This window comes from Quercus robur, chromosome 4 (assembly GCF_932294415.1).
Source record: "Quercus robur chromosome 4, dhQueRobu3.1, whole genome shotgun sequence".
Classification (NCBI taxonomy): domain Eukaryota; kingdom Viridiplantae; phylum Streptophyta; class Magnoliopsida; order Fagales; family Fagaceae; genus Quercus; species Quercus robur.
The window spans coordinates 81,889,610-81,901,802 of NC_065537.1; the positions used below are offsets into that span (position 1 = coordinate 81,889,610).

General features: G+C 31.0%; 1 long non-coding RNA gene across 1 annotated transcript; it reads right to left on the reverse strand.

The window, feature by feature from the left end:
- Positions 1-2,149: 2,149 nt before the first annotated feature.
- On the reverse strand, positions 2,150-10,773 carry LOC126724570 (uncharacterized). The gene is made up of 2 exons (XR_007655040.1): positions 10,670-10,773; positions 2,150-2,359 (listed from the first exon to the last, which is right to left on the reverse strand). It is a non-coding gene; the product is annotated as an uncharacterized LOC126724570 (long non-coding RNA).
- Positions 10,774-12,193: the final 1,420 nt, after the last annotated feature.

The window sequence follows — 12,193 nt, forward strand, 5'->3', positions numbered from 1 at the left end:
GAATACAGCCTCATCACAATGACTGAAAGCCTCTTTAAATTCCAGCACACTGATGTGCCCCTTTCCTACTATACTAGACTTCTGGGTAAGTAATTTGCTCATCAATTGAGAAAAATGTTTATAAGATGGATTTGATTTTCAAGAAAATTAAAGAAACAAAATAAAAAGGATTTTACTTCATAATCTTTTATATGATTGGAATATACAATTCATGGAATTCTGGATTAAAGATGAATTTGATACTTTGCAGTGTAGTTATTCATTTATACTACATAATCTATCTTGTTCATGTCACTCTTTTCTATCCTCTACACCATCTCCTCCTCTGCATACTAGTAACTATAGATATTTTCTTTTTTAAAAAAACATTGACATAGTAAATGCTTCATCTAATTGGATTTACTTTTGCACATAGGTATGCATGGTATGACTGCTTATGCTGGTTTCTATGAACTTTGCTCACCAAAGAAAGGAGAATATGTTTTTGTCTCATCAGCATTTGGTGCAGTTGGCCAACTAGTTGGGCAATTGGCCAAATTGATGGGTTGTTATGTTGTTGGAAGTGCCAGAAGCAAAGAAAAGGTACATCAACCTTAATTGGAATCTTCTTTAAAATATTTGAAGAAGAAAAGTACTATGTATGCATTGTTCTGACAGGTGCTACCAAGAATATCATTTTTATTCAATAATTCAATTAGATATTTGTCACAACAATAAAGTACACATAAGTTGATCTTCTGATTATATCTTCACCTTTTACTAACATCCATTTTGAATGAATTTGAAACAATAGTGTATATTTTGTTCTTAATTCGAACTGATTTTGTAGGTTTGATCTTTTTTGTTTTCCTCCTTCAATGAGTTGTTATTTTTTTGTCTCTAGTTAGACATTTAAAGTATTTTAACACAAATTTGCATAATATTCTGAAATCTTATTCAAATTCTCCTAGTCCTCACCCTGTTGTATAATTTTATTATTTGGACCAAAATTTTAAGCTGCTATGCATGCTTAATCTCTGTTTTAAAGCAGGGGATATAGAAACATGCACACACCTTTTAATCATGAAATTACAACAATTGTCCTGCTTTTATGTGAACAAGGTTGATATACTAAAGAGCAAGTTTGGATTCGATGAGGCTTTCAATTATAAGGAAGAGCATGACTTGGATGCAGCTCTAAAAAGGTCGGTGGAAATTTTGCATATAAATAATCTAAAAGAAATTAATGAAGCAAAATTTTTCATTATTAGCTGTGAGCCAAAATTGCACTGCATTCACTAATTTATTCATGGTGACTGCAAATTGCAAAAAATTAAAGAATAAACGTTGGCAGAAACTAAAATTATCACAGGTAAATATCTCAACAGCAATATCAAGGCCTAATTGTTACTTACAACTACAAGAGCAACTTTTATCAAAAACTGAGAGGCATTGACTTTTTTTTTTTTTGGTAATGGTGTTAGGTGTTTTCTTGAAGGCATTGACAGGGTTTCTTTTTTAAAATAACTATAAGACCCAAACTATATCATAGAACAAGGCAACGTTTCAAACTTATTTCATATAAAGAAATTATTATAAAGTGTGACAAAATATAGAGAGCAACCTGTTATATTATAGAGTGTATATATATATATATATATATAGAGAGAGAGAGAGAGAGAGAGATTTGGGACAATATTTTACAAAATTTTGAAACTTGGGACTAAATTGGAAATGGTATAAACCCCAAGGACCTAATCAGATCATTTTACAAGGGATTGGAGTGTTACCTTTGAAAATTCACGCACCAAATTGGAAAATGGAATAAATTTTAAAAGCCAAAAATGAGTTCAACTAATAGTCTTGACCTTGTCCACATGTTATTAGCTTGTTTCTTTTTAATTTTGAAATACCAGAAAATTCTTCTGTTTGTAATATGGTTAGATTATCTTTGGCCAAAAAAGAAAAGGTATAGGTTGTTGTTAAGGTTACTGTCTGTCATTATACAATCATAGAATTCAACATGCATTCAGTTTGGTTTTTTTTAGATTCAAGAACTAAATATTATCTGTGTCAAACACATTTCATTCCATGTATAAATGTAATCTAAATAGTTCCAGGAATCACAACAGCCTAAGGAGGATCTTTAAATACTAAGTTCCTGTTACACATACAAGCCTGCAAAATGACAGCCATATACAAAGCCAAGCCCTCATTTACAAATATGATAAAACTGAGTTTGGAGACATTATTTCACATGTGACCTAAAAAAAGTATATACCAAATTTGTCTATCCCAAGCTACAATGAAAGTTGTTTTTGAATTTATGGCTGCCCTTCGCGTTCAAATGGCCCCAGCTGATCAAACCCTGCCCTCTAGTCTGTTAAAAAGGAATCAAGAGTTAAGAGCATTCATAAAAAGCAAAAACCAATCAAAGAAAGCAAGATAGATATTGTATAACTTAATTACCACACACAGTTGCAACTGTGGTAAATATGCAAGACATAAAACCATCATCAAGTAGGTCATACAAACAGAAGTGTTTCAGGTTTGGAAACTTTTGGAGTGAAGAATGTGCAATGTGCTTATGTACATCGACTCCATAGTGCCAATTTGTTTTGTTAGAGGTATTTTTTGCACTCCATCGGCCACATTTTAGATGCATCACATGCATGGTATAAGATGGACCAAAGGTATCTCATTGTTTGTTAAATTCAAGCATCCTCACCAAAGATTACATTCCTTATCCTTTACTATGAAACCATATACCAAATATAACACGGCTTAAAAAAAAAAATTATAATTTGAGTGAAAACTGCCAAGTATCTCTTATTGACAAAATTGAATCCTGTCCAAGCACATGATATTCACTAAGGCTATTGCTTTTAGCCCTTATTGGAAAGCCTCATGGTAACAAACCCAGATGAATCATAACTAACGATATATACTCAATAAAGTGTGTGAAAATAAATAAAAGAGTAGTGCCAACATTTTCACAACAAAGCCTGTGTGGCAAGTTGTTAAAGGTAAAACAGCTTGCCACCCAGGCTTTGCTGTGAAAATGTTATGCTTGTAGCTTTATTGCTAACTAGTCACAGACCTGCGCGTTGCGCATGATTATTTTTTATGGTGATCTCATTATTATTATTATTATTTTGTAATTTGAACTAATTTAATGAAAAGTAATGCATTTCATAATCATATTTATCACAAAATAATTTTTTATTATTTTAGAATTGTTTTATTTAAAATTTGAAACCTTAATTCTACCATAGTTGGTTGACTAATTTTTACATCTCTAAGTCAATTAAACACGTTTTGCATGCTACATGTAAACCTTCTTTTCCATAAGGGTTGAAATAATGTGCGTAATTTTTTTTTTCTATGGAAGTTAAAAAGAATAAAATTCACCTTGTCTTGATGTTTTCTAAAAATTAAATTTGGAGATTCTCTTTCAATAATTGTGAAAATTCCAAGCAATAATTCAGAAGGTAATACATGTTACATGTTTATGCTTTGATTGTGTAATTGTATGATTGATTTGGGTTGTAATTTATAAGTTGAATATGGTGGTGTATATCCAAAATGGCCTAACTATGTTGTTTAGGATATTGAATATGGTGTTGTGTGTGATTTATAGAGTAGCACAGTTATAGTAATTAAAAATTGGTTTTTTCATTGTCTTTTAAGTTAATAAAAACCTTACATCTACTTTTTTTTTTTTTTTCCAAAAAACTTTTACATATTTTTTTAACGTGAATCTTTACATATACCTTAATAAGTAAACCCTATACATTTCATTTTCTTAGATGCATAAAAAAAAAGACATCTATTCCATAATAATAGTGGCTAATTAATTTTTTCATGTTCTCATTTATAACGTTTCTTACTATTATCATATTTTATTGGCTGTTGATTTTCATAATAGAGGCATTAAATGAGAGTTAAATTCTTCGAACCTTTCATTAGATTTTAAAAGTCATGGTGTGTGAAGAATATAAGCATTTAAGGACTTTTTTATACATTTTATTATTTATAAATAATGTTAAATGAAATGTCAAAAAAAAAAAAGATTTTGAAAATTTTCATCTTTATTTCTTATATATTTCTATTATTACTGAAGAACGTTTTCCTTTTAGTTTTGATAATAAATATGATTTTCTAGATTAGAGTTTGATTAGTTTCAAGTTTAAATTTTGTATGATTTTATTTAATTGTTGATTATATGATTTAATTAAGTGAATTTAACGATTTATTTATTTGCATTGTAAAGTTTATAATAACATACGTAGGGTCATCTTTAATTAATTTTTTACTCCTTTAGCCGTCGGTCTCTTTGTTTTCCAATTAACGGTTACTAATTAATTTATTTAATTAATTGACGTTTGATTTCTTTTACTAATCTCTTTCTCTCCCTCTTTGTTAACATCCTATTGTTTTCCCAAATTTAATGATAATTCTAATGTACTAAATATGCATATTGTAATGTTTATTATTATTTTTATTTTACTCCATTTTGCTGCCATGAAGTTAGTACATCCATAACTATTAGTTTATTATTTTATGATATGTTTGGTTTGATATTATTATTATTATTATTATTATTATTATTATTATAAATTTAGTGTTTCTAAAATAGCATGTGTTTTGTATTCTCTTTTTCTATTAATGCATTGTAACATTTTATGGGAATACTTTATAAGAAAATTGTTTATTCTTTTTTTTTTTTTTTAATTGAGTGTTTCTAAATTGATATTTGTTTTGTATTTCATTTTTCCATTGATGCATTGTAACAATTCATGGGAAGACTTTATAAGAACAATTTTTATTTATTGAATAAAATATTATACGTTTAATTTAAAAAAAAATGAGACAAAATATAAATAATTATGATATGGAGGATGCTGCTAAATTTAAATGTTGAATAAAATAAGATGAGAATAAAATAATAAAAATGAAATGTATAGCAATAAACACCATATTATTTTAGTTATGCTATGTAATAAAATAATATTATATTTTTATATACTATCTTTATAATGCAATAATATAACATTTAACAACCAATGAGAATAAAAAAGATAACAACATAAAATATAAAACTAAATCGTATCAAGCTGGATTACCTGTCAATTCCAATTTTAGCAAACTAACTGACTTCTAGTAGTCTAAAATTGATTTCTGTGATGCATTTGGTGGAGCTTTCAATATTGCATCAGTATGTTTTGATGGTTAACCTGTTACACTAAAATTTTAAAAATATATATATATATATATACCCAAAATTGAAGGAATATATATATATATATATATATATATAGAGAGAGAGAGAGAGAGAGAGAGAGAGAGAGAGAGAGAGAGAGAGAGAGGGGCTTTTGTGTGTGGAAAAATAGAAATTATGCATGGAATAAGAGGAAGAATGACAGTTTTATAGCATGAGGATAGGAATAAGAAGAGTAAAAAATAAAGGAAGATAAAAAGATAGAATAATATTAATTTTGAGAGTAGTGGGGATATGAAAAGTTGAAATGGAATGAGAAAAGTTGAAGAAAGTTAAGGTAGAGAGTAGTGGGGATATGAAAAGTTAAAATGGAATTGAAAATTTAATAATAAATAAGAATAATTAAAAATAAGATAAATTAAATATGATATTTTGATTGTAATATAATAGAGTTATTAATTCACTTTAAATGTTAAAAAATTGTATAAAAAATTAGAAAAAAATTGATAATGACATGGCTGCTGATGTGGCTCAATGGAAGCGTAGCAACATTAAATGCTACGCTTCAGCTTTTAGTAATATATTGACTAGTCACAGACCCGCGCGTTGCGCGTGATTATTTTTTATGGTGATCTCATTATTATTATTATTATTTTGTAATTTGAACTAATTTAATGAAAAGTAATGCATTTCATAATCATATTTATCACAAAATAATTTTTTATAATTGTAGAATTGTTTTATTTAAAATTTGAAACCTTAATTCTACCATAGTTGGTTGACTAATTTTTACATCTCTAAGTCAATTAAATACGTTTTGCATGCTACATGTAAACCTTCTTTTCCATAAGGGTTGAAATAATGTGTGTAATATTTTTTTTCTATGGAAGTTAAAAAGAATAAAATTCGAAAGGAATAAAGGGAGGAAGGAAATCAGATAGGCAACCGTTACTAAGAAACAATAGAGCAAGAAGGTGGGTAGCTTTCAAACTCTCTGTTTTCTCAAGCAATACCTGAAGACTTCAACGTTTTTTTTTCTTTTTCTTTTTCCCTTTAAGCTTCCCTTTACGTTACATATTTCAAAACCCTGAACACAATATTTCAAAACCCTGAAAGCAAAACCCTGAACGCTTCCCTTTTCTTTTATTTATTTATTTTATTTCTTTCTTCCAAACCGGCTTGAATTTACGTTTCTTTTTTTGTTTTTTTGTTTTCCTTTTTGCTCCCTTTAATCTCCCCTCTACGTTACATATTTAAAACCCAATCCTCCCTTTAAGCTTCCCTTTTTTTTTTTTTTTTTTTTTCAAACCGGCATGAATGTTACATATCTTCAAAACCCTGAACGTAATATTATCCTCCCTTTAAGCCTCATTTTTATTTTTATTTTTTTTTCCTTTAAGGTGAACTGAAAAGGCTTTGGGTTGGGCTTCATAGTGGAAATAAATAAATAAAAGGTGGGCTGGATTAATCATACAAATTTATTATAGGGTGATAGTGGGAGTAAATAAAGAAGTAGTGGGTTGGGATTTATATTGATGAGATTTATAGGGCTGTAAATTAGAAGAACCATTTAAAAATTGAAGGAAAAATATTTTTTTAAAATAAGAAAATGACGTGGCAGCTGATGTGGCGCAACGTGAGAGCAGCAGAATTAAGGTGTGACACTGACACCATTCCCAGCAGCCACAGATGAACTGCTGATAAGCCTGTCTGTTTCCAAATAAACCAAGGTAAAATAAAATACTTTTCTGGGCAGTAAAATTATAGCACTATTGAAATGACATTCAGGCAATCTCACAAACACATCAATGGCATGCCAAGGATGCTCAAATAATATAAACACAAAAACAAATAAAAAATGAAATAAAATAAAATAAAAGCATCTCATATCAATATAAATAGAGCATAAAAGTTTTGCACCCAAAAAAAAAAATTGAAACAGAGAATAAAATTTTTGCACCCAAAAAAAGAATTGAGATGTAGAGATACCTCAACCAAAGTAGGGAGGTTTTGTCAGCATTTATAAACCACGTGGAAAGGAATAAAGGGAGGAAGGAAATCAGATAGGCAACCGTTACTAAGAAACAATAGAGCAATAAGGTGGGTAGCTTTCAAACTCTCTGTTTTCTCAAGCAATACTTGAAGACTTCAACGTTTTCTTTTTCTTTTTCTTTTTCCCTTTAAGCTTCCCTTTACGTTACATATTTCAAAACCCTGAACACAATATTCCAAAACCCTGAAAGCAAAGCCCTGAACGCTTCCCTTTTCTTTTATTTCTCTTTCTTCCAAAGCAGGGAGGTTCTGTCAGCATTTATAAACCACGTGGAAAGGAATAAAGGGAGGAAGGAAATCAGATAGGCAACCGTTACTAAGAAACAATAGAGCAATAAGGTGGGTAGCTTTCAAACTCTCTGTTTTCTCAAGCAATACCTGAAGACTTCAACGTTTTTTTTTTCTTTTTCTTTTTCCCTTTAAGCTTCCCTTTACGTTACATATTTCAAAACCTTGAACACAATATACCAAAACCCTGAAAGCAAAACCCTGAACGCTTCCCTTTTCTTTTATTTCTTTTTTTTTTCTTTCTTCCAAACCGGCTTGAATGTACGTTTCTTTTTTTGTTTTTTTGTTTTCCTTTTTGCTCCCTTTAATCTCCCCTCTACGTTGCATATTTAAAACCCACGCTTCCCTTTTCTTTTATTTTTTATTTCTTATTTTTTTCTTTCTTCCAAACCGGCTTGAATGTACGTATCTTTTTTTGTTTTTTTGTTTTCCATGTTGCTCCCTTTAATCTCCCCTCTACGTTGCATATTTAAAACCCACGCTTCCCTTTTCTTTTATTTCTTTTTATTTTATTTTATTTCTTTCTTCCAAACCGGCTTGAATGTACATTTCTTTTTTTGTTTTTTTGTTTTCCTTTTTGCTCCCTTTAATCTCCCCTCTACGTTACATATTTAAAACCCAATCCTCCCTTTAAGCTTCCCTTTTTTTTTTCAAACCGGCATGAATGTTACATATCTTCAAAACCCTGAACGTAATATTATCCTCCCTTTAAGCCTCATTATTATTTTTATTTATTTATTTCCTTTAAGGTGAACTGAAAAGGCTTTGGGTTGGGCTTCATAGTGGAAATAAATAAATAAAAGGTGGGCTGGATTAATCATACAAATTTATTATAGGGTGATAGTGGGAGTAAATAAAGAAGTAGTGGGTTGGGATTTATATTGATGAGATTTATAGGGCTGTAAATTAGAAGAACCATTTAAAAATTGAAGGAAAAATATTTTTTTAAAATAAGAAAATGATATGGCAGCTGATGTGGCGCAACGTGAGAGCAGCAGAATTAAACTAAACCCTGAACGTAATATTATCCTCCCTTTAAGCCTCATTATTATTTTTATTTATTTTTTTCCTTTAAGGTGAACTGAAAAGGCTTTGGGTTGGGCTTCATAGTGGAAATAAATAAATAAAAGGTGGGTTGGATTAATCATACAAATTTATTATAGGGTGATAGTGGGAGTAAATAAAAAAGTAGTGGTTGGGATTTATATTGATGAGATTTATAGGGCTGTAAAGTAGAAGAACCATTTAAAAATTGAAGGAAAAATATTTTTTTAAAATAAGAAAATGATATGGCAGCTGATGTGGCGCAACGTGAGAGCAGCAGAATTAAACTCTACGCTTCAGCTTTTAGTAATATATTAATAAAATGGAGAGACCAAAATATAAAGTTCTTGGTGATTTTATGTTGTGAAATTTTAAAATACTCGTAAGTGTACGAACCGTACCGAAGTATAGTTGGACAAGAACGAGGTCGAACTCACAGGGACTTGTATGAACGTAGGAAAATTAATTAAACCTTAACCAAATTAATCCTAATCTAGTTTAAATAAAAATTGGTTGGTTACAATAAAATAAACTAAGCAAATAATAAAATTAAGCAAATAGTTAAACTAAGCAAAATATATAAAGCAATGAAAAGATGTAAACAATCAAGGGAAAAGAATTAAGGTTTTGGAATCCGCCTTGTAAGACATATCAGCATATATATATATGATCATTAATTTTTCCCAACTCACTACATGATAATCTAGAAGTCAATCTTGCTATCATGGAAAATATCATCATTAAAACTTATGTTTAAAAATCTAAAGCATGTTCTTCTTTACTTCCTAAGTATAAAACCAAATTATCAATTGTATCTGTAGCCAAACAAATCACAAGATATATCCAATTCTAAAAATCAAATCATAGATTGTATCCATTGACAGACAAATCACAAGTGATATCCAATTTTATAATCAAGAATTAATAAACCAGGGATTCAATTAATTAAGACAAATCCTAAATCATGAGAAAAACATGATTGAACTCATATCTAGAATTCCATCTTAGTCAATTGATATGAAGCAAGAACAATTTAAATCATTAAAGAACAATTATTGTGGGAAAAATCAAATCACATAAATATTACTAATAATCTTTAACAAAGTTTCATCCTCAACCCTAATTATAAATTTAGCTACTCATAATAATTGAAAGAAAACACAAAAATAAAGTACTAAATATTAAATTAGACAAATAAAATAAAACTAACTGTCATAGAAGAAAACCAAAGAAGTAGCCGCACTCTCTATACATTCAGCCCTCAGCCCTAGCACTAGCCTCTTCCCTGAATTTTGCCCTAAAAAGCCCTTAAATAGTTCAAGGAATCCTATTACAAGTTGAATTCTTGTTTGGAGAAAATCCCAGATTTTTAGGCTTCACTTAACCGACTATTTTGGCCCATTTAACGTCAGAATTTGGACTTTTGGTAAACTACAAAGTTGTAGCCCTTTAAGTTATCGTTCCAGCCCAACTTGAATCATCTCGATTGGACATCTGAACCGAAAGTTATGCCAAAAATACTAACTAATGTGCAGTCTAGAATCCTAATCCGAATTGGACTTGGATTTGGTGCAAATTTCCTTTGATTCCTTACTCCAATTGGACTTAAATTTAATTGGGTTGGTCTTTTCTTGAATTCATGCATGGCTGGATGTAAGTTGGCTTGATTCAATTGGCCTAGCCCCACTTTGCATGTAAAGCCTTTGATACCTACAACACAAAGATATTATATAATTAGTCACAAAATAACATAAAAGTAAGGTAAATATGTAAATATGTGAGTACTTTGTTGTATATATTTCATGCACATCATTTTACAAGCCACTAAATCGAGAATATAAAAGCCTGATATAGTCAAGATTCCTCAACACAATTTCTTCTAAAAGCCTATTTTTTCTCCCTTCTGCTGGATGCTTCTTAAACCTATTAAATCTTTAGATACTTCAGGAATTTAGGCTAAGCAATAAAAATAATCAGATTGGTAGCATTCAGAACTAATCTTGTCTGTATAGGCATGTTTCTAAATTGACTCTCCTGGTGCAAGACACTAAAGTAATTCATTGAGATTGTGGTGTAACAACTTACTCTTTTAGGGAGCACTGATGTAAGACATTCATAGATCAACACCCTCATCGAGGCCTTTTGACCCAATCATCACATTTGAATCAATTTACTTGTCAAACTTCTTCTTTCTTCTGGCTTCAAAAAATTGAAATCCTTCCATCTAAAAGCGTTTAGGGTTCAGTTGGGTTGAAAATACATATTGGGTTTTTGCTGAAATATAAAATAAATAAATTAATAACACTACATGCGGTGACTATGACATACCTGCTGAAATTGATCCGTTGAAATAGGATTGTCATGCAGGGCGATATTCTGCAGAACGTTGCAGTCTTTCAGTAGATTCAGAGGTATCTGTCCAGAAATAAATACTAAATATTAATACGGGCAAGTCCAGCTATTGCATAAATAGACTAGTACAAAGGGACTCAAAAGAACCCTGACTCTTCCATACTTAAACCACCTTATTCAAAACCCTGACTCTTCCTCGCAGAAACTGTTGTCCACTTCAATGAACTTGGACCCAACCAAGAGTTGCATCACTAGCCCAGAAGTCACAATAGGTGTTTTCCAAGCTCCATCACAGTCCCACGGATTGATGCAAGAATAACACGCATCACAATAGGTGTATTTCTGCTACCCCAAGAACCCGCATGATACACTTCATTATATATTGATTCTCCTCGGACTCTGGAAATTTGAAGGCATTAAATAGGTTGGTCATCAGCTCAACAAAAAATGGAGCAACGTCATTTGCAGTATACCTAGCTAGATCTTCCCCCCTCATCCTTGACTAGCAACAATTTCTCAATACAACTTGCAGCATAAGAATGAACTAAATTTGATTCCACAACAAGGAACCGAACCAAATCTTGGAAAATCTGAACTATAGCGTCCTTTGATATTTGAGTCTTGAACATTGTAAAGAATTTCAGTGCACCTGCCTTAAGCATCGGAAACCCATTCACATCCTGACCCTTCAACTCCGGCACAATAACTGAAGCAAAAAAACTCTGAACTTCAACAAGATCTGTCGAGACCAAACTACCCCCAGCCTTCTTAGTAGCAAGGGAGACAACTAAGTATATGGCACAGTCCTTATCCTTCCAATTTCTAACTGGGTTTGCAGCAAACGAAGTTAACAAATGCTGAATCTGTGCAGACACTATCTCGGTGACCTGTTGCTTATAATTGGTCACTATCCCTTTAAGAAGCTCACACACAATTCTCCTCCTAGTATCAAGATCACTACCCTCAATATCCCTCCGAACCAGCCTCAACATAATTCATTTCAAAGAGTTCCTCGTCCTCTTCCCTCAACCTCACATTCGGTGCACACTTGTGCTCATTGAGGTCAAAAACTTAATCACATTCATATAATGTTGTTTCTACAACTGTTTATATTTTAACTTATACTCGTGCTAAAGAAGGCCCACTATGAAGTTATAATGAATGAAAAGATCCTTTCTCTTATCGAAGAGGCAGAGGCACATTACCAGGAGCTTGAGAAGGACTGTCTGGTATGTTTGAGAAAGACGGTCTTTCTCA